The following is a 20566-nucleotide window of genomic DNA, read 5'->3' on the forward strand; positions in this document are numbered from 1 at the left end:
TTCACACATGGCACTTGTATGATGTTGAGGTAGTTATATAGCCAGCAAATTCCCCAGATCTGTTTCCTGATAGAACATGTGTTAACCCAGCTCAGACCTCAACCTCGTGCCAGAGCCACAATCCGTCATCAAGGATATCAAATGTATAACAGGTTTATGACACCCTTCCCAACTGAATTGGTGCATGCATTCAGATCAGAGGGAGTGGAGCCTTGCACTAATAATTGGCCTCATACTGCAAAGTTATTTGTAAATTTGACTTGATTTTATAATCACTAAAATAGTATCATACATACTCTCAACTTGTGGAGTTTCATTTCATTCCCTCCTCCCCTTCTGGATGCTTCATTTTTTGGCAGTGTCTTTTAGAAGACATGGGAAGAATTATCACCCCCTCTGTTCTTCCTAAATTATCAACAGTGTTTTGAGATATAACTGCTATCCAGATACAATATGTTATTGTAGCACTAGCTGAAAATAATAAAGAGGCAGGAGTCTTCGTCTTCTCACAAAGGCTTTCTCTGTGTAAACCACACCTTGCCAATCTAAAAACTAGACAAAATATGGAACTAAGGCCAGTGTACTGCAGTGGCTTACTTTATACCTATGTAACTGAAAACACAGTAAATGATCCTTCAAAGTGGATAATCGTGACATATAATGTCCTTCAAGACTCTGTTCTTGGTCATTTTGTTTTTCTCTTCAGTGCTTATGACTTGCTCAGCATTGTGAACACTAAATCAGTTCTGGTTCGAGATGAAACATTTGTATTAATTGAAAATCATGATGCAGAAAAAATTCCAGACTGCATCATTAATACACTTATAGCTTGGGAACATGGTTCCAGCTAAGTAGGTTGGCTCTGAACTTCACAAAAACAAATGTTGTAATTCCGAACCCACCCGTCAAAACGACAGGAAATTAAAATAATCCATAAAAAAAAGGCCACAGCAGAAGTGAAATGCATTAAATTTCTAGGACAAAATCTAGATACAAGGGTAAGTCAATCATTATCCGCAATTTAGTTATATTTTTGTTTGTTTTGATAGTACTGTCATTTTAAGTTGATGACACATGCTTTGTTTATTTGTTGTTTTATCTTTACTATTTTCAAGCTGATAGGTTAGTTTCATTATTGCCACTGTGCTGTTAATCATGGCTGCTCCGCTGTCTATTTGCACCAAAGAAGAGCTACGTTCAGTGATCCGTTTTTTGTGGTTGGAAGGCGTATCAGTTGCCGAATTCATCGAAGACTTTCGGTACAGTAGAGGAATAGTTTTTTGGCACAACGGAGTGTCTACGAATGAATTGAAAAATTCCGAAATGGTCGCACAAGTGCTATGCACAATGAAGGACTGTTTACCGCCATAAATGAAGAAACCATTGAGCATTCACGTGAAATGATTCTCTTAGGCAGATGATTAACTATTGACGAAGTGGCACAGTGTCTGCAAATTAGTCATGGTTCTGCCTATGAAATCATCCACAACAGACTTGGGTTTTAAAAAGTTTGTGCAAGATAGGTCCCAAAACAACTCGCACAGCTGCATAAACAAACACGCTTGGACATCTACAAAAAACATTTGGATCCCTATGGTAATGAAGGGGACAACTTCTTAGACAGGATCATTACTGGTGATGAAACATGGATCCATCATTACAAGCTGGAGAGTAAACGGCATAGTATGGAATGGAAACATCCAAATTCGCCGTGCAGGAAAAAGTTCAAACCCAACTGTCCACAGGAAAACTGATGCTTACTGTTTTTTGGGACACACAAGGTCCAGTACTGGAACATTATGGGGAAAGGGGCACAACAATAAACGGTGTACATTACAGTGAGATGCTTACTGCCAGGCTAAAGCCTGCAATTCGAAGCAAACACCTGCTGTCAAAAGTTGTTGTTGTTGTTGCACGACAATGCCCGTGTGCATACTGTTGCCCACACTGCTGAAACACTCCAGAAACTCAAATTTGAAGTACTGGCTCATCCTCCATATAGTCCCGATCTTGCCCCTTCTGACTATTACTTGTTTGGTCCATTTAAACAGGAATTAAGGGCCGTCGATTCCCTCGGACGAAGCAGTGAAAGAAGCGGTGCATTCCTGGCTCGCAGCTCAACCGAGAACCTTCTTTTATGAGGGCATCAGGAAGCTTGTACAATAATGGACCAAGTGCATTGAAACACAAGGAGACTATGTCGAAAAATGATGTTCTTGTAAGTTTCCCATTTGATTACAGTAAAATTTTATAACTACTTTGTGGTTAACAATTGACATACCCTCGTAATTTAAATTGAATATCTTGTACCTATTAGGTGAATTGTGTACATTATCAATTGCACTGCAAATATTATCCACTGCCACTGACATGGATACAAGGAAAATTATGTACTAAAGTTACTTTGACTCAGTAATTAGGAATGGCAGTTTTCTTATTTTACATTTTTTTTAAATTTTTAGTGAAGTTCTAGTAATATGAGTGGTGTTCAATAAGTAATGTAGCACTTTTTTCCTGTACCAATTTCAGTTGAAAAAATACAGAATTTTTTGTGGGACATTGTGGAATATTCCCACTTTTAGCCCATGTAGTTCCATGAAGTTTCTGTAGGTGGAAGCAGTATACATAGCCTTCAAAACGATGCCTGTAGTGGAGGAGCGTTCCAAGTAGAGAGCTGTCATTGAGTTTCTTTAGGTGGAAAATCGGAGCATCACAGATATTTACAACTGCTTGCAGAATGTAGTGAATAAAAGCATGGTGAGTCATTGGGTGAGGAGTCTGTCATTATCGCAACATGGCTGTGCAAACCCATCTAATCTCCCATCTGCCAGCCAGACGCACACAGTTGTGAAATAGAAGGAAGCAACTCCAGTGTGTTCGTTGCCACAAAAATGCAAACAAACTTTTCCTTTTCCATGACAATGCAAGACCTCTCACAAATTTGTGCACCCAAGAGGAGCTCACAAAACTTCATTGGCCTGGTTTGCCTCATCCATCCTACAGCCCAGATCTCCCACCTTCTGACTTCTGTTTGTCTGTTCCAATGAAAGATGCACTCCATAGGATGCAGTATGTGGATGGTGGGGAGTTTATTGATGCAGCAAGATGTTGGCTCAGATGTGAACAATCAGAGTTGTACCATGCGTACATACAAGTCCTCCCAGTAAAGTGCCATACAGCTGTCGCATTGAATGGAGATTATGTTGAAAAATAGGATTTTGTAGCCAAAAATTGTATAATAGTATGGTATATTGGAATCCTGAATAAAACCAACCTGCTTTCAGAAAAAAAAAATATGTTGCATTACTGATTGAACACCCTTTGTATATTGCACTTACTGAAGTTCCAGAAAAGTCATAAGAAACACACATGCTGCACATCCATGTGAATCATGCCATCAATTATTTAAAAACTTGGAACTTTCAATAGTCCCCTCCCTATGAATCTATAAGAGATTGTTTTTTGTACACACAAAACCAAAATTATTCGTGGAAAATCATTTTGATCTCTCATATAGCACGTGTAGATAGTGATATGCTTTCTGTTCATCGAATAAAATTTTATGCTCAGGTTCCCCAATATATGGCAATGAAAATCTTCAACAGGCTAAAAGAAAAGAACATTCCCAATGTGATACGAGGTCCACTGAAAAAGAAGCTACAGGATACTCTGATACAGAAATATTACTACAGGATGGAAGAGTTCTTGAAAGACTAAATGAAAATTTATGTTGGGTGTCATTGATCATTAGTCTTATTACATAAGACTAACCATTCATTTTAAGAGCAAAAATTATTAACTTTAGGGTACTGCTTTGTCTAATCAGCTGTAATTTTATATAAGTGAATTGTATTAGTAATTTTTGACATATCTCCTGTACTCTAATCAGATGATTGATAAGTGTGTGTCATGTTGTGAGACAAATAAATTGCAATTCATTATTTACTACTTCCTTCACTACAAGGTGTCCTGTGACATCCTTTGTAATTATTTTTTTCTCCTTATTCCTGTACTCTCCGCTACAGTATTTTAGGTATGTTTGATAATTGCACTTCTGAAGAAGTGGATGTGGATGAATAATGCTAGACACCATTATTATTATTATTATTATTATTATTATTATTATTATTATTATTATTATTTTTCCCAGAAAACTCTCTCTTTTATGACAGAAGTATTACACGATAAAATATTTCTATGTAATATTCTTGTTTTCTTGTGGCATAAGATTTGCATAAAAACTTGAGCTGACAACTCCCATTGCATGTGCTTGACATTATCAAGTTGGGAGCGATCTAGATTATTGTAAAACTTTGAACAACCAAGATCACTACTGTACAGCATTTATCGTGACGACCAGTTTCAGCAGACTATGTTGCCATCATCAGATCTGCAGTACATTTAACTGAACTTGATCAAATGCGTATTACCCCGTGTCATATCGTAGAATCATATTTCATGAACTTGAGAACAATAGTATATCGGCAAGTGAAACACAAAATAACTATTACATAAAACAACATACATATTGCACTGATTATAGAAGCTCATGTTTGTACATTAGCAGAATCCTGTAACTGTAGATTCTGCTGATGTATGAACATGAGCTTGTATAATCAGTGCAATATGTACTTTTGTAGTAAGCAAGCCATCACAGTTAAAACGAAACTCGATCTCCATAATAATGAGAACAGATAGGGAAAAAAGAACTACATTTACTTTTCTTTCAATTGACACTGGCTGCAACCAATATTTTTGAGCACTTACCCACTGGTTTAAAATGCAGCATTTTTTCCTCTCTCCTCCCTCTCCAACTCTCCCTCTCCCTCTCCCCCTCCCTCTCCCTCTCTGTGTCTGTCCCCCCCCCCCCCCATTTCTCAGACTCTGTTGATCCAAGTATTAGGTGTTGACACTGATCTGGCCATTGCTTAGTTATGACTCGCAGATAGTTCTCATATTACCATTTTATCAAAATAAAGCCTGGTCTGGCTCTCCTATTTGACTACTTTCTCCCTTTTTTCTGTGTGTTTTGATGGTAGTTACTGACAAAGGTATTATCTCCCCATGCAACCCAAAGAATAAATGCCTATCCTTTTAGGGGGCTGCGACTATGAGCACTGACGATCAAGCCAAGTAGCTATTACTGTGGCTTGACGGTGCCCTTGGGGAGGACCCTCAATTGGAGTAGGCAGCATTATGGTGGATACTTGTCACATTAAAGACATAAAATTTACATCACATAATCACTGGACTAATTCGACTGTGTACTCCTTTGTCCCAACCTGTAGCCATGCCTTAAGAAGAGAGAGAAGCTACAGAAACAGGGATTCAAGAAATGTACACAGTTCCTTGTTTGTTCCAGAATAATTAGATTTTATTATACAGAACTCAAACCACACATATTTGTTGAATGGATAGAAGATAAATCTGAACATGTTACTTTCCTTGGGGGAAAAAATGAGAAAGGGATCTGTGTTGATTAAAGTAATCCTCACATTGGATGAGTTAGCTGATGCTGACATGGAGCTACACAAGTTTTGTGATGTCACGTCCTGTTATTTAAGGAGGCATTGCCCTGCATGAAACATAAAATAAGTTCTGCGATATTTCGGCAGCATGCTATGAAACGTTGAACCAATAACAGGGAAGAAAGTTTTCTATGTCACAGGCAGACTTGGGAGACATCATTTGGATTTTGTTGTTTTTCAGTTGAAGCCCTTATTTGATGGTTTTCTTATTGTAACTTAAATCCTGTGAATATTTGCTGTTTTAAAGCACCAGCACATTGAGGATCTCTTTAAAGCCTGTCGTTATTGGTATGATTTGGTGTAATAAAATGACAGAGAATGTCACATTTTGATTAAAGAATTTTGTTATTTAGTTATTTTTGCATTATAACTTTTGTTACATAAAAGTATGCCATTTTAAGGTAACAGTGCACTGAAGATGTGTAATAAACATGTTGTTCTTGGTACAATTTGTTATAATTAAATGTCAGTCAATAACATATCAGCAGTTACTGCCTTCAGCAGATTGTAATATAAAGTACAAGGTTGTACGTTCCAGACGTTTAGTGTAGTGTAATGGATAGAGGTGCCGAGTTATGAATTTATGAGTAGCAGGTTCGTGTCTTGCTGTATCTATTTCATTTTTTTTACCCTTGTGTTTCCTAAATGTTTTTGGGGATTTTCTAGTAATTTAATAGAAATATTTTCTGTAATATTCAATATTATATAAATATATGTGCATTCTATCTCAGGAGTGAGTTTGTTCGATTTTTTTAACTTTTATAAACTGTGATGCCCTTATTGACTAGACATGGAACTTTTGTTTCTGTCTTATAACATGTTCATGGATATTGAAGTTCTTATTTGTGTATACTACAGACAGAATAACATGATTAGTGTATGGACAAGGGAGGAAATGTATATTTTAATAGAGCTAATGTAAGACTTTTACATGCGTCCATTTTTGGAAACAAATTGTATGGTTTGTGAGACAAATGCAAATGACAACTGGTGCTGCAGAGTGTTTCAGTCACAAATCACATTAACCAGCATGTCCCATGTGATGTGGGTACTGTGTCTCATGCAGTTTCCCATACACGTCTGTGTCAACATCAGCTGCCTTGTCCCATGTGAGGATGGCTGAAGGCCCCTACTGAAACAGTCATAAACCTTTCACCTGAATGAGAACTGCGGTACCCAGTCTCTGTGCTGCTGTCGCAGACACCACTGTGTGGAAATATTTTGTTTCATCTCGGCTCAGTGCAGTGTTCCATGCCTGGTTGTTATAACCACTATGTTTGCTAATTAGATGATCTTGGACACTAATTTCAATGGCCAACTCACTCACAAGGTCCCAGAAGAAGGAAAATTGCCAAAGTATATTATGGTAATCTATACTATGGCCAGTTTTTATACTGTGGTTGGGCATGGTAGGTGTATGGTTTGTTGTTTTTCAGTGTGGTATATATGTTCATGGCACATTCGTTCTACTGCGTGTACAACTTCCTCAACATATGCCTTGCCGCAATAGCAGGGGATTTGGTAGACTATTGCTTTATGAAGAACTACATTATCTTTTACTGAACCTGTTAGTGTCAGTGTCTTAGGGGGTTGGTGAAATACAGATTTGACATTGTGTCAAAATTCTGCTGTATTTATGTAGCTACTGCTGACAAACTTGATGCACAATAGGTATTTGTGTTCATTTTCTTTCTGCTGTTAGCTACAACCTGTTTAAACACTCACTTATCTGCTTTTTGCTGTACCCATTTCTTCGACATGTTGTCTGCAGGTGCTTCAGCTGAGATAGAAAGTTGTCTTGGTCACACATTGATCATACCATGTCAACAAGTGTGCATAAAAAAACCTTCATGTTGGAAGATGTGGCGATTACTGGAGGCGTGTAGATACAGATCAGTGTGTCTAGGCTTTCTGTACACACTGTGGCCCAGCTTGCCATATGGTTTAAGTTTCACCAGGACATCAAATGGCCACACACCATCCTGTTCTACTGAAATGTTACACTGTATCTTGGGTTGAAGCAAATTGATCTGACGAAGATATTCATGTATGCTGCCCTGACCATGTGGCCAAATGACAAAAGTGTCATCACATAATGATAGAAACAAGGTTTTTTGGGATTGCTCAAGGAACTTCTCAAAATCTCCCATGAACAAATTCATCAAAACCAGTGACATTGGATATCCCATGGTGACATCGTCTGTCTGTAAAAACTTCCATCAAATGGGAAGTAAGTGGTGGTGAGCACAAACTTGACAAGTCTTGTCATGTTTCATTTGAGCTTCTTGCTTATTAATTCTGTGTATTCCTTTAGTGGTACTCTGGTGAAGTCATAGCTCACCAGCAGTTATTGAGGTGACGTTCTCGTAGATGTTGTACAAAATGAATGGAAATTTGGATTTGATGTTCGCATTTCGCCATAGATGGACTCAGGAGAGCAGTCAGGTGTTTGGTCAAGCTGTATGTTGCTTCTCCTATATTGCTGACTATGGACTGCACTGGAATGCCCTCTTTGTGGACATTTTACAGCCCATACAGTCAAGATGGAGTAGCAGCTAATGCTCCAAGTTTCTTAAGAGGTTTTGCATCAAAGGTACTGCTAAGAAGTTTGATAGTTTTTCTCTAGAGGTGACTTGTCTGATCTCCTTCTATTTTCCTGCACACTGCATCATAAAGAAGACCATAAATTTTTGGTTTGTATTCTGAACGCAGGAACAACACAGTAGCATCCCTTTTGTCAGTGTGCTGAATGATCACATCTGGATCATCATGTAACTTCCGGATTGCTGCTTTTTCCACCTTTGAAATGTCAGTCCCTGGTGCTGCAGCCCTGGTGAGTGCAAGGAATATTTCTTCACCCTCATTGATTGATAGAGCATAGTTGGCCTGTTGTGCATTGCTTATGATGTCAACAATCAGTAAAGGTGTTAGAGTCCAGCCAAAGTTAGCCCTTTCCCAAGCACCAATATTACTGCATCATTGATTGTTCTCCCTGTAAGTTGGATAACAGTATGCTGAGGTGTTCCTAATGTGGTTGTATGGTGTGCTGCAAGATGTTCGTAAACAATGTCTGTTTAGTTGTTTATTTTCTTCACGGGCTGTCAGCCTGTGCCCATGTGAAAACATCGATCCACTCCTGTGAAGTGGGACAGACCATTGAAGTTATCTTCAGATGGACAACCAATACCATTTTCGATGTGGTATGCAGGCGTCAGCGAGTATAGCAATTTTTCCTCTCGTAGCAGTACCAAGCTAGCTCTTTTTACGATGCTAATGGCCGCTGCAGTCCTTATGTGATGAGGTATCTTGGCAAAAAGTGGTATCAAAGTGCCATCTTGACAGCTAAGCAGTAATGTGAATGAACAGAACAGTTGCTCTTTCTTTTTCTGCAGCTTGTCCAGCATCTTTATTTGTTGAGGATGTTCCTCCCCATAAAGGTACTTGATGTGCAGTCTGGTGTTTTTCCATTGTATTTCTAACTTGTAGACTTCTTGGCTGTCTGCCCAAGTTGTGTTGTAAGTTCTCCACAGTATTTTAGTGGACAGACTTTTTGCCATCTTCAGGTGATGATCCTGATTTGGTCATGCTGCCCACTGACAAGTGGAACGCTACGGTGTTGGTCCAGCACTCAGAATATAAACAGAAAATTTATGGACTTCACGATGATGTAAGCTCCACCATGACTGTATAGGCTGTCAGAAGTCCACAAATGGGGCCTCTCACTGCGGCCCATAGTCAGCAATATAGGAGCATCATGGTCAAACACTTTACTTTTCTCCTGAGACCATGTGTGGGGAAATGTCAACGTCACATTCATAATTCCATTCATTTTGTACAGCATCTACAAAACGTCATCTCTTAGATAGTGAACTGTTGAAGATTTTTTACATAGTGTCCCTCTTCAGTAGGGTGCTACTAAAGGAATGCATGGCAGTGATAAGCAAGAAATTAGAGACCAACCTGACGAGTCTTTTAAAGTTTGTATTCAGCACCACTTACTTCCTGTTTGATGGAAGTTAATATGAACAGGCATATGGCATTGCCATGGTGTGTCCTCTTTGCTGGTTGCGGTAATTTTATACATGGAAGATTCTGAGAAGTGCAGCAAAAACAGAAGGCCCTTGAGTAATTTCAACTAAAACCAACCAGTTTCTACCATTACATGGATGACACATTTGTTGTTTGGCCACATATATGGGACACTTGAGATGAATTTCTGCATAACCTCATCTTCCTTCAACCCAACATACAGTTTATCATGGAAGTTGAAGAGGGTATGACATCCTGATGAAACAGAAACTGGGACACAGTGTGTACAAAATACGAGGCATGTTAAGGAAGTAAGTGACTGAATATTAATTTTTTTTATTTTTTGAAAAATGTGTATTTGAAGCAAAATTACAGGATATTGTTGAGACACTTGTCGACTGTAATCGCCATTTCAGACAGTGTGTGCAATGGGCTGTGGCACAAGCGTCTTTATGCCCTCCCCGAAGAACTCTTCTGCTAGCTCCTTCCCTGACTTCAGGATTTCTTTCTGCATGTGCTCGTTGGTTGAAAATTTAATTCCACTTATATATGACTTCTGAGAGTTGAAAAGATGATGATCTGCAGGTGCCAAGTGAGAGGAATACGGGGGAGGGGGAGAGGGTAGGGTTCAAAACATCCCAACTAAATGACTCCAGAAGTGTCTTGGTGGCTAAGGTTGTGTGAGGATGGGAGTTGTTGTGCAACAGACACACTCCCCTTTCATCAGCATTTCCCTCCTATTGTTTTGAATGCTCCTTGTGAGGTTTTTTAGGGTCTCACAATATCGTTGTGCGTTGCTGGTGTCCCCCTGAGGCAAAAATTTGACCAAAATGATGCATTTCCATCCCAATACACTGAAGCATGGTTGTTTTGTCCAAAATTGTGGTTTTGATTTCTTTTTCAGATGAGGAATTGGTGTGATGTCACTGTGCCAAATGTCTCTTTGTCTTAGTCTTGTAATGAGCCCCCATGATTCATCTACAGTCACAATAGAGGTTGGAAAATCCTTACCTACCACTTCAATTTGCTCAAGAAACATGCAGGTGCTATTGACCCAATTTTTCTTGTGCTGCTCTGTTGGCTATTTTGAGACCTATCATTTGTACAGTTTCTAGTCTAATATATAGAGTATTCTGGAAAGATTTATCCACTGTCAATTGGTGGTCTTCATGAACAGTTTCCTTGATTTTTTTTTTTACACCAACTCATCAGTCAGAAGTTCTACCACTACTCTCTTTGTCATGAATATTTGTTGTGTGTCCACTAAACTCTCTGCACCACTTAAACACACATTCTGTTCATAACTCCTTTGCCGTAAACTATTTTGATTTTTGAAAAAAATGTGGTAGGAAGTGGATCACAGCATGGGGCTCGCATTTGGCGGGATTTCTTAATGACATCTTTCTCACATCTGGACACTATGTGAGTTTATTTACTGCCGTCTTCCTGCGACACTCACTCTGGATCAGGGGACCCCTCTCTATGCTCAAGAAAACGCAGCCCTTTATGGTCACAATCAACTTACTTTTTGAACATACCTTGTACCTGCACACACTGATCTGTATGTCCATACCTCCAGTAGTCACCACAACTTTCAATGTGGAAGCATTTTACACACCCTCGTTTATGAGATATGATCCACGTGTGACCAAGACAGCCTTTCAGCTGAGCAGGAGTGCCTGAAAACAACATTCTGGAGGAATGGATACAACAATAAGAAGAGGAGGTGTGCATTTAAACAGGTTGTGCGTAAACAACAGCAGGGGGGGAAAAAAGAAAAGAAAACAGGAGCACAAATCACTATCGTGTGCCTCTCTTGCTGGCAATACTGACACAAAGCTCAGCAGTATATCAGAGCTACACAATGTCAAATGTACATTTCCCCCTCTCCTCCCCAGGCCTTGACACTAACATATTCAATAAAGGCTGATCTATGCTTTCGTAAAGGAGGGGCCTACCAAATCCTGTGCCAATGTGGCAAGTCATATGTTGGGGAACTATGCGCACAGTAGAAGAGAAGTGCCATGAACTTAGAAGCCACACTGGATTATGCAAGACCTCCAGATCAGCCATGGTTGACCATAGTATAAAATCTAGCCGTACATACATTACAACCAAAACAAAGATACTTAGGCAGTCTTCCCCCTTCTGGAACTACACAATTAGAGAGACCATTTAAATTAGGGTTCAAGGTAGTGTAATTAAAAAGACAGCCTAAAGCTGAATCTGGCATGGAAACTAGGACTGAGCTCAGAAAAGGCAGTGGGTTTCCATATTGTGATATCCACTCTCAATGGTAATATTGCAGAGACTGGAGAGTACAGTTCTCAGCAGAGGACCACCATCCCATGGAACGATATATATAGAACACTGACCTGAGCCGAACAGCAGTCCTCAGAAACCACATGAAACTGGCAACAAGTCTGTTTGCCAAAGTACCGTGAAGAACTGAGGAAGTGACCCACAAAAACAATTGAGAATTTTATAAGTTAATAATATGGCATTGAACAATATAGATCCCCCTCCCCCATCTTCCAATTGTAGACACATCCATTAATATGGACGATTCACTCATCCAGCAAACTCTAATCCTCTTTAATCCTTGCAAACCTCAACTTTAATGGAACTGTATCTTATATCATTATCATCATCATCATCATCAGCATCATCATCTAACATAATTAAACCACCTAAAGCCAGTCTGTCCCTTTGTGTACATCAGTATCACAGTTTTATTAAAACCTCTCAAATGAGGAAAGGGCATCGGGTGGTGATTGCACAGTGGTCCAACACTCAACGTATAGTAAACAGATATAGTTGAATAATGATCTCGGAGCAACAACTGATACAATTTGCTTACATGCTATGTTAACAATCTCTTCAACTGATAGAAATGTACAGTACAGTGTGTTGGAGTTAATACAACAGTTACTCCCATCTCTCATCATCTTGGACAATTTTAAAACTTTTTTATTTGGGGGGGGGGGGGGGCAGTACATATAAGGATGTTAGAGATAAATTATTGGGGAACTTTTTCGCAAAATAGGCATTATTGTTTTTACACTATGTACCTCCAGCCTAGCATAAATTGTACAATGGCACATATACAATGACTTCTGTCATAGCGTTCATTGTCTCATCATCTTGTCAATCCTTTGTTTCCAACATACAGGACAGTTGCCATCCTGGTCCTTGTAATGAGTTGACTGACAGACATAAAACTCTTCAGCCAAAGTCATACCCTTCCAAACAAAAGAAGTTGATGAGGTCATGTTGGCTACTATGAATAACATTCTAAAAAGCATCAAAAACTACTACACCTAACTCATCTGCATCATCTAAGCAAAAGTTATTTTCATTGTAGCCTAAAGAAGTGGATGAAGTAATTTTAGAGAGAACCCTGCAATGACACAAATGATATTCCTCAACTATCAACTTAATCCTTTTCTAAAAAACCATGGCATGAACATGGTATGTTATTGAACAACAGAAAAAAACCTACTTTGGAACACTACATTGTTTTAATGATCATACATAACCTGACTGCTCAAGTGTGGGACAAATTGAAGTGCATAAGAAAGATACTTCTCCCCATCAAGAACCTGAAAATTGTTATCGAAGAAGTCCTCTATACTACTAGTAATGATGTTGCTGAACTATTGGTAGCACATTATGCAGAAATACCATCACCACCCTGCATTTCACTAGCAAACTGTAATTGTAACTTCATACCTTCTCCTTATACACCAAGAAACTTGAAACATACTGTGCTCAGAGATATTTAATTAGGACAAGACACAATACATTACTAGATATTCCATCACTTCAGTAGCGGTGGAAAATCAGATATACTGATGATGATCAACAAGATACAGCAAGAAGCAATTTTTTCTACCTAATAGAAGTAAAATATAACTATACAAATTTTCAAACCAATCGAAAGCCAGCACAGTAAAGACAATTATCAACTGATCAGGACCAGCAGAGCAAACTACTGGACAGGATGGTTAATAACACTTTCCTGGTACCTGGAATCCAAGACATTTGCTGCCACTGCTTCAGTGCAGATTTAGATGACCCAGATCTGTTATGGATCACTTTCTGCAGCTGGAATTTGCCATTACAGATGCTGTTTCGCATGATCAATGCCTTATTACAGTATTCTGGGACTTCCGAAAGGTTTGTGAAACCGTGTTGTGACACCATATCGTAACGGCACTTAACAAATGGGGCTCCCCAGGCAACTTGTCCATCTTTATCCAAAACTTCTTATCTGATAGGTTCCTACCATATTAGAGTTGGCTCTACCCCTAGCAACCTATGTGAGCAAGAAAATGGATTACCAAAGTGGTCTGTTTTGAGTATCACACATTTTACCATTGCTATAAAAGAAATGGTGTCACAGAAGAATTCAATGTATCATTCACACACTACATTAATGATCTTTGCCCTATTACAGCTCTGCATCACTCCATTCCACTGAAAATCTTCACCAAATGGTGTTATATAGAATAAACTCAGTACTGATGTACTTATAAAAATGGGGGGGGGGGGGGGTAGCTATAGTACATTTTGTGTACTTTCACCAAGAGGTCATTTACTCTTGAACACCCACACTTTATATATATATATCCTGACTCACACGTGCCATCATATTGTATCCTTTGCTTTACTTTGTGACTGGACCCGAAGAATAGCATTAACCCAAGGAATTTACCACTATCAGTTCCACTTGGTCTTTCAAGAATATTTAGTCTTCAGTCAGATTGACACTGAAAGCTCAAAAGTTGGAGAAAAAGTTGGGTATGCACATATCCGTGATAATTTCTTTTAATGCAATTCTCCATCAAGTATTTGTATCATGTATACAGTGGAATTATTAGCTGTATTGCAGTCCCTCATCTATATCAAAATTTGCTCTATCCAAGCAGTTCTTGTATGCAGTGACTCTCACAGCAGTTTACAAGCAATAATAGGATGCTTTCCAAATCATCTCTTAGTATATGACGTACAACTGCTGTTGGATACTGAATCGCATTGCTGTTGTAGGAAATGATGATCTGGGCGAGCTAACCACAGCCGCCTTTGAGGTGGAATCATTGATGCTATCAATCCCTCCTAGACGTACCTACAACAGTGTCTTATGTGTAAATGCCAAAATAACTCCAATTCCAACCAACTCAGGATAATAAAAGATGCCACTAAATACTGGAAGCAGTCTCATCACACTTACCAGAGTCTGTTGTCGTATCTCGCATTTATATTGGACACTTTTAGCTCACATGTGAACAAAAAGAAGACCTGCCTGAATGGTACTGTTGAATGTTTATGACAGTTCTACACCACCTTGTTGAGTGTGCAGAATTACTATATCTATGGCAAAAACTACAGTTAGCACAGTTCCTGCCACATATCCTGACTAATGACTACTATGGCAACAAAAGTCAAAATACATACAAAATTAGCTACTGTGACAAGATCTAATTTTGTTGGCAGAAAATTGAATATTTTGCAGATATAATTGTAGAAGCCTTATTTCTGCAGAGGGAAAGGGTGTTTGTTACCACTTTCTTAGACTGTTATTGTTTTCTTGATTGAACTTTTTTACAATGAGTATGTGCAGAGAAGAGGGGTGCCTTTCACCACAAGTTTTTGTCCTGAGGAGACCCTCCTGACAGCCGTCTCATACTGATGTGTCACCTCTTATGTAGTTATTAACCTCCATTCTTCTACATTTAAGGGAATCGAGGGACTAATTGTTATGAACAATTAATCCATATTCATTCATGTCAGATGATACATTGTCAGAATGGCCTCTCAGAAGCAGCAAAAGTTTTGTGGGGATTTTCTTCACTTATCTGTTCCAGTGCATTGTATAACTGAACTGAGAAAAAGGAATGATTGTAGCCAAAGATTGAGATTATTGTAACTAATTATTCGTGTAGCTTCTGTTGAATAATACACTCCTGGAAATTGAAATAAGAACACCGTGAATTCATTGTCCCAGGAAGGGGAAACTTGATTGACACATTCCTGGGGTCAGATACATCACATGATCACACTGACAGAACCACAGGCACATAGACACAGGCAACAGAGCATGCACAATGTCGGCACTAGTACAGTGTATATCCACCTTTCGCAGCAATGCAGGCTGCTATTCTCCCATGGAGACGATCGTAGAGATGCTGGATGTAGTCCTGTGGAACAGCTTGCCATGCCATTTCCACCTGGCGCCTCAGTTGGACCAGCGTTCGTGCTGGACGTGCAGACCACGTGAGACGACACTTCATCCAGTCCCAAACATGCTCAATGGGGAACAGATCTGGAGATCTTGCTGGCCAGGGTAGTTGACTTACACCTTCTAGAGCACGTTGGATGGCACGGGATACATGCGGATGTGCATTGTCCTGTTGGAACAGCAAGTTCCCTTGCCGGTCTAGGAATGGTAGAACGATGGGTTCGATGACGGTTTGGATGTACCGTGCACTATTCAGTGTCCCCTCGACGATCACCAGTGGTGTACGGCCAGTGTAGGAGATCGCTCTCCACAACATGATGCCGGGTGTTGGCCCTGTGTGCCTCGGTTGTATGCAGTCCTGATTGTGGCACTCACCTGCACGGCGCCAAACACACATACGACCATCATTGGCACCAAGGCTGAAGCAACTCTCATCGCTGAAGACGAGACGTCTCCATTCGCCCCTCCATTCACGCCTGTCGCGACACCACTGGAGGCGGGCTGCACGATGTTGGGGCGTGAGCGGAAGATGGCCTAACGGTGTGCGGGACCGTAGCCCAGCTTCATGGAGACGGTTGCGAATGGTCCTCGCCGATACCCCAGGAGCAACAGTGTCCCTAATTTGCTGGGAAGTGGCGGTGCGGTCCCCTACGGCACTGCGTAGGATCCTACGGTCTTGGCGTGCATCCGTGCGTCGCTGCGGTCCGGTCCCAGGTCGACGGGCACGTGCACCTTCCGCCGACCACTGGCGACAACATCAATGTACTGTGGAGACCTCACGCCCCACGTGTTGAGCAATTCGGCGGTACATCCACCCGGCCTCCCGCATGCCCATTATACGCCCTTGCTCAAAGTCCGTCAACTGCACATACGGTTCACGTCCAAGCTGTCGCGGCATGCTACCAGTGTTAAAGACTGCGATGGAGCTCCGTATGCCACGGCAAACTGGCTGACACTGACGGCGGCGGTGCACAAATGCTGTGCAGCTAGCGCCATTCGACGGCCAACATCGCGGTTCCTGGTGTGTCCGCTGTGCCGTGCGTGTGATCATTGCTTGTACAGCCCTCTCGCAGTGTCCGGAGCAAGTATGGTGGGTCTGACAGTCCGGTGTCAATGTGTTCTTTTTTCCATTTCCAGGAGTGTATATCGTTATCTCAGTGAAGTATCTTAAAAATAAAAATTGTGTTTCAAAAAGTGGCAGCAGAACTTCCAACATTTTCCTTTGGTGTGGTGAAGAAGTAATGTTTTTCCATTCCTAGATCATCTCCAGTGCTTCTTGTTAATTGACTTCAACACTATTTTTATCCATTGTGATGTAATATGGGGAAAAAGTTCATGATAGTCAGGCATTTATTTAATTTTGTGCATCTATATTTTCTTGGAAGGGTTGTATAGTCATCATAAAAATGCAGCATCTGGTACAGTTATAATACTTCCAGTGACTTTATTTGGTATAGTGAGTAAACATAAGACTTCACTTGAAGTACTTGAGGAAAATTATGTGAGTTTATGACCAATTATAATTTAATCAAACAGATTCACTGCCTTAGTTCCTGCAAATCAATTCCTTCCATAATTTTGATATGTCTTTGAGACATTATTGCTAATAGTCTTTACTGGTTTACCTACTTAGTAAATATATTCCTTCTTTACCTCACCTGTTGTTGCCTCATTCTTTTCACAGCATATATTTCTTAATCCCTGTTCCACATAATCATCATGCTGTATTTTTTTTTATTTGTGGTTTCCTTATCCCCTGTGTCATTCATTTTTACGCAGTTTGTGCCTATCGGCAGTATCAGCAGAGTCTGCGACCTTAATTTAATTCCAGGATTGTAGTGCCCATCTAGCCTGCCTCTTGCGCATTAAACATCAATTAATAAGAAAGGCCTACATCTGTGTAAATTTTAAGGTGACCAGTTAAATAAAACCTTTCCTTTCTTTTCTTTTCTCTCTCTCTCTCTCTCTCTCTCTCTCTCTCTCTCTCTCTTTTTTTTTTTTACGCTACGATTTTCACATGTGTTTCTTTCACTGTGACTGCATAATGTATGCCCACTCAGTTTTCATTCTACTGGCTAAATTAATTGTTTGGTGTTCCTTAACTTATCCTGTGTCAGTTAGTGGTACTGATTCGATTGCTTGACCTAGAGGTTGCAATACAGATGTATGTGTCATTTTGGAGTGTGTATACTCACAATTTCCATTTTTCCTTGAGTGCTTGTTGCATTTCCTCATTCTCACCAAAAATACATTCTTTTCCAGTATAACCAACATTCCATGGAGGTTAAGGCTTTGTTCAAATCTCCTGTAAATTCTACATAATTTGAAAAAATAAGCCTTTTTCTTATTCTTCAGTCCTGGAAATTTCTGTACTGCTGTTACTTTTTTTTTTCTTTTTTCTCCAGGTTTGGCAATGTGCTCTTTGCTGTTATGGTATGCTTGAGAAATTTTAGCTCTTTTCAAAATACTGATTTACTCAGGGTACTGTGATATTATTTTCTTTAAAGCCATCAGAATTTTTCTCAATACTTATTTATTTTCCTGTCAGCTTTCTGTGGCACTGCCATGCACCTAAACCATGACTTTGCATAGCTCCTCAATTTATTCTTGGTCCAGTGTTCTTATCAAAAACGATACTAAGATTTGCTGTGGAAATGGCCGTACTTTACACTGATGACTTCTCTCTATGGATATAAAAGTTGTGCATTTTCTACATCATTTAACAAGTGACAGTGGCCAAACATTTTCCGTCAGATGTATAGAATGAACACTAAATATACACAATGAACTCAAACTTCATAACCAAAATTTCAGAGATTGGTCAGGCATATTTTCTAAGTATTTTGCTATAAGGGACTCGTGGTCTTCCGTGGCTCACTCTAGAGAAACTACAGTTCATTAGATTTCTTACTTCCATTTACATTTCTATCTACATTGTACTGAAAATACCTGCACAGCAGTGTAGATGTCAGTGGTACACTCTGTATGTCTTGTTTGAAAACAAAGTTTTTACATCCATTCACAATACTTGTTGATACTAGTAATGCCTACAGTACTTTTTACCCTCAAGCTTCCATTCAGTGCTGCTTGATTCTATGCTTTTTCCTCTCTGACAGTGCTGGTTGTACATTAACAATGATGCACAGCAGTATCTATAGGTTTATTGATGCAGAGTTAGCCAATGTGCATCTCTTGTATGGGTTCACTGATTGCAGTGGAATTGTGGCCTGACACTGTGTTGAGTTGTTCATACAGTTACAGCAAGTGCATCATAGTACTTTTAAATTTGTATATAGCTGCCTACAAGAAATGGTGATTTTGTATTAAAGGGTTTTCATTGTTGTAAAGGTGTTTTCATAGAAACAGAGGTAGTTAGGATAACAGACCAAATAAATGATGATTAAATTATTACTCTGTAATGATACATCAGAGATCAATATGAACATGATTGTCATGGTCAGGAAACAGCTGCTAGCCAAGACCCAGTGTCCACACAAAGTGAGGCAAGTTTTCCTAACTTATCAGGGCATGGTTGCCAATCTCGGGTCACCAGTGTTCCTTCTGATGTACATTTGCTGTGTTGCTGCAGCTGATGCAAGTTCTCATTGAAACATTGATTCCAAAAGAACTGATTAAGCTGTTGTACACGTTGCCAACTGTGCAACCTATTGGCAGGAATCTCAAGGATGGAGACTTCGGAATGGGTACAAAGGAGCTGCTCAATGAGGAAATGTCATATAATGAGAGCAGACAGAAAATCAGTGTCGTCGGGGAGAACACACAATGGACTTTAATTTAAGCATCCGTCTATCTGAGTTAGTGCCTTAGTCATTTCCTCAGATGTCAATAATGTTTGGCCCGTGACATGTTTGATAAGTGTCGTCATAGATTTGACTGCAGCTTCGACAGACCACCAAAGTAAGGGGCACAAGGTGGGGTAAAATTCCAATTAATACTCATCAAGGTTGCTCAGTCCATCACATTTTCGACTCTAGCATCATTAAAAATGCTAGTAACTGAAGAAAATTTAACACGCCAATATCGCAAAAAAAAGGCATTGTGTTGGATGACCAGCTTTGAAGGATCACAAAAACATGTAACTCGAGGTAAACCTGTTCAGGGTAAGGAATAATCTTCATTACGATTTATGAAAGGCAGCTGCACATAAAGAGCATTCAATTCATCAACCATTTCGGGTGGAAGCATTTCATCCCAGTCAGGGCTTAAATGCCACAAGCACTCTAGGAACAACTTGCATCACCGCCTGCTGGGAGAAGCACCAAGGTTCAAAAATAGATACTAGTGATTTTTGTAAACAGATTACTTTATTTATAAATGAGAATTGTACAAGGTGTTCGGAAATTCCAGGTACGAACTTCTAGATCTTTTCGAGGGGAGTGGGTATGTAACATTTTGAATGGGAACACATGTCTGGAAATGCACCGGTTTTGTTCTACGTTGGTTTCAGTGCAGATGTTTAGTTCATCCACTCCGCTTGAGGAACTGAATTAGTCGTGAGCAGTAGAATTATTAGCTAACAGTTCGAAAGGAAACATGACGAAACATCCATTTATCACTTGTTGATACAAACAAAAAGTTTTATTAACACTTAAACAATACATGTTTACATTATTCCAAAACAGGAAAGGCCACAACACATTGTTTGTACAGAAAGTAATGTGTAAGTGTTAATACAAACAAAAGTGCTTAAGTGATAAATCGATGTTTCGCTACGTTTCCTTTCCAAATATTATGTAGTAACTGTACT

The 20566-nt window shown here is 39.7% G+C and overlaps 1 protein-coding gene and 1 long non-coding RNA gene across 2 annotated transcripts in view; both read left to right on the forward strand.

The window, feature by feature from the left end:
* Positions 1 to 3945, forward strand: part of LOC126184927 (uncharacterized) — a 32862-nt gene extending 28917 nt beyond the window's left edge. The window contains exon 2 of the long non-coding RNA XR_007536904.1: positions 3571 to 3945. This is a non-coding gene — a long non-coding RNA (uncharacterized LOC126184927). The remainder of the gene's footprint in view (positions 1 to 3570) is intronic.
* Positions 1 to 20566, forward strand: part of LOC126184926 (transcriptional activator protein Pur-beta) — a 345282-nt gene that overhangs the window by 70859 nt on the left and 253857 nt on the right. The window lies entirely within an intron of this gene.

This window comes from Schistocerca cancellata, chromosome 4 (assembly GCF_023864275.1).
Source record: "Schistocerca cancellata isolate TAMUIC-IGC-003103 chromosome 4, iqSchCanc2.1, whole genome shotgun sequence".
In the NCBI taxonomy this organism is placed as follows: domain Eukaryota; kingdom Metazoa; phylum Arthropoda; class Insecta; order Orthoptera; family Acrididae; genus Schistocerca; species Schistocerca cancellata.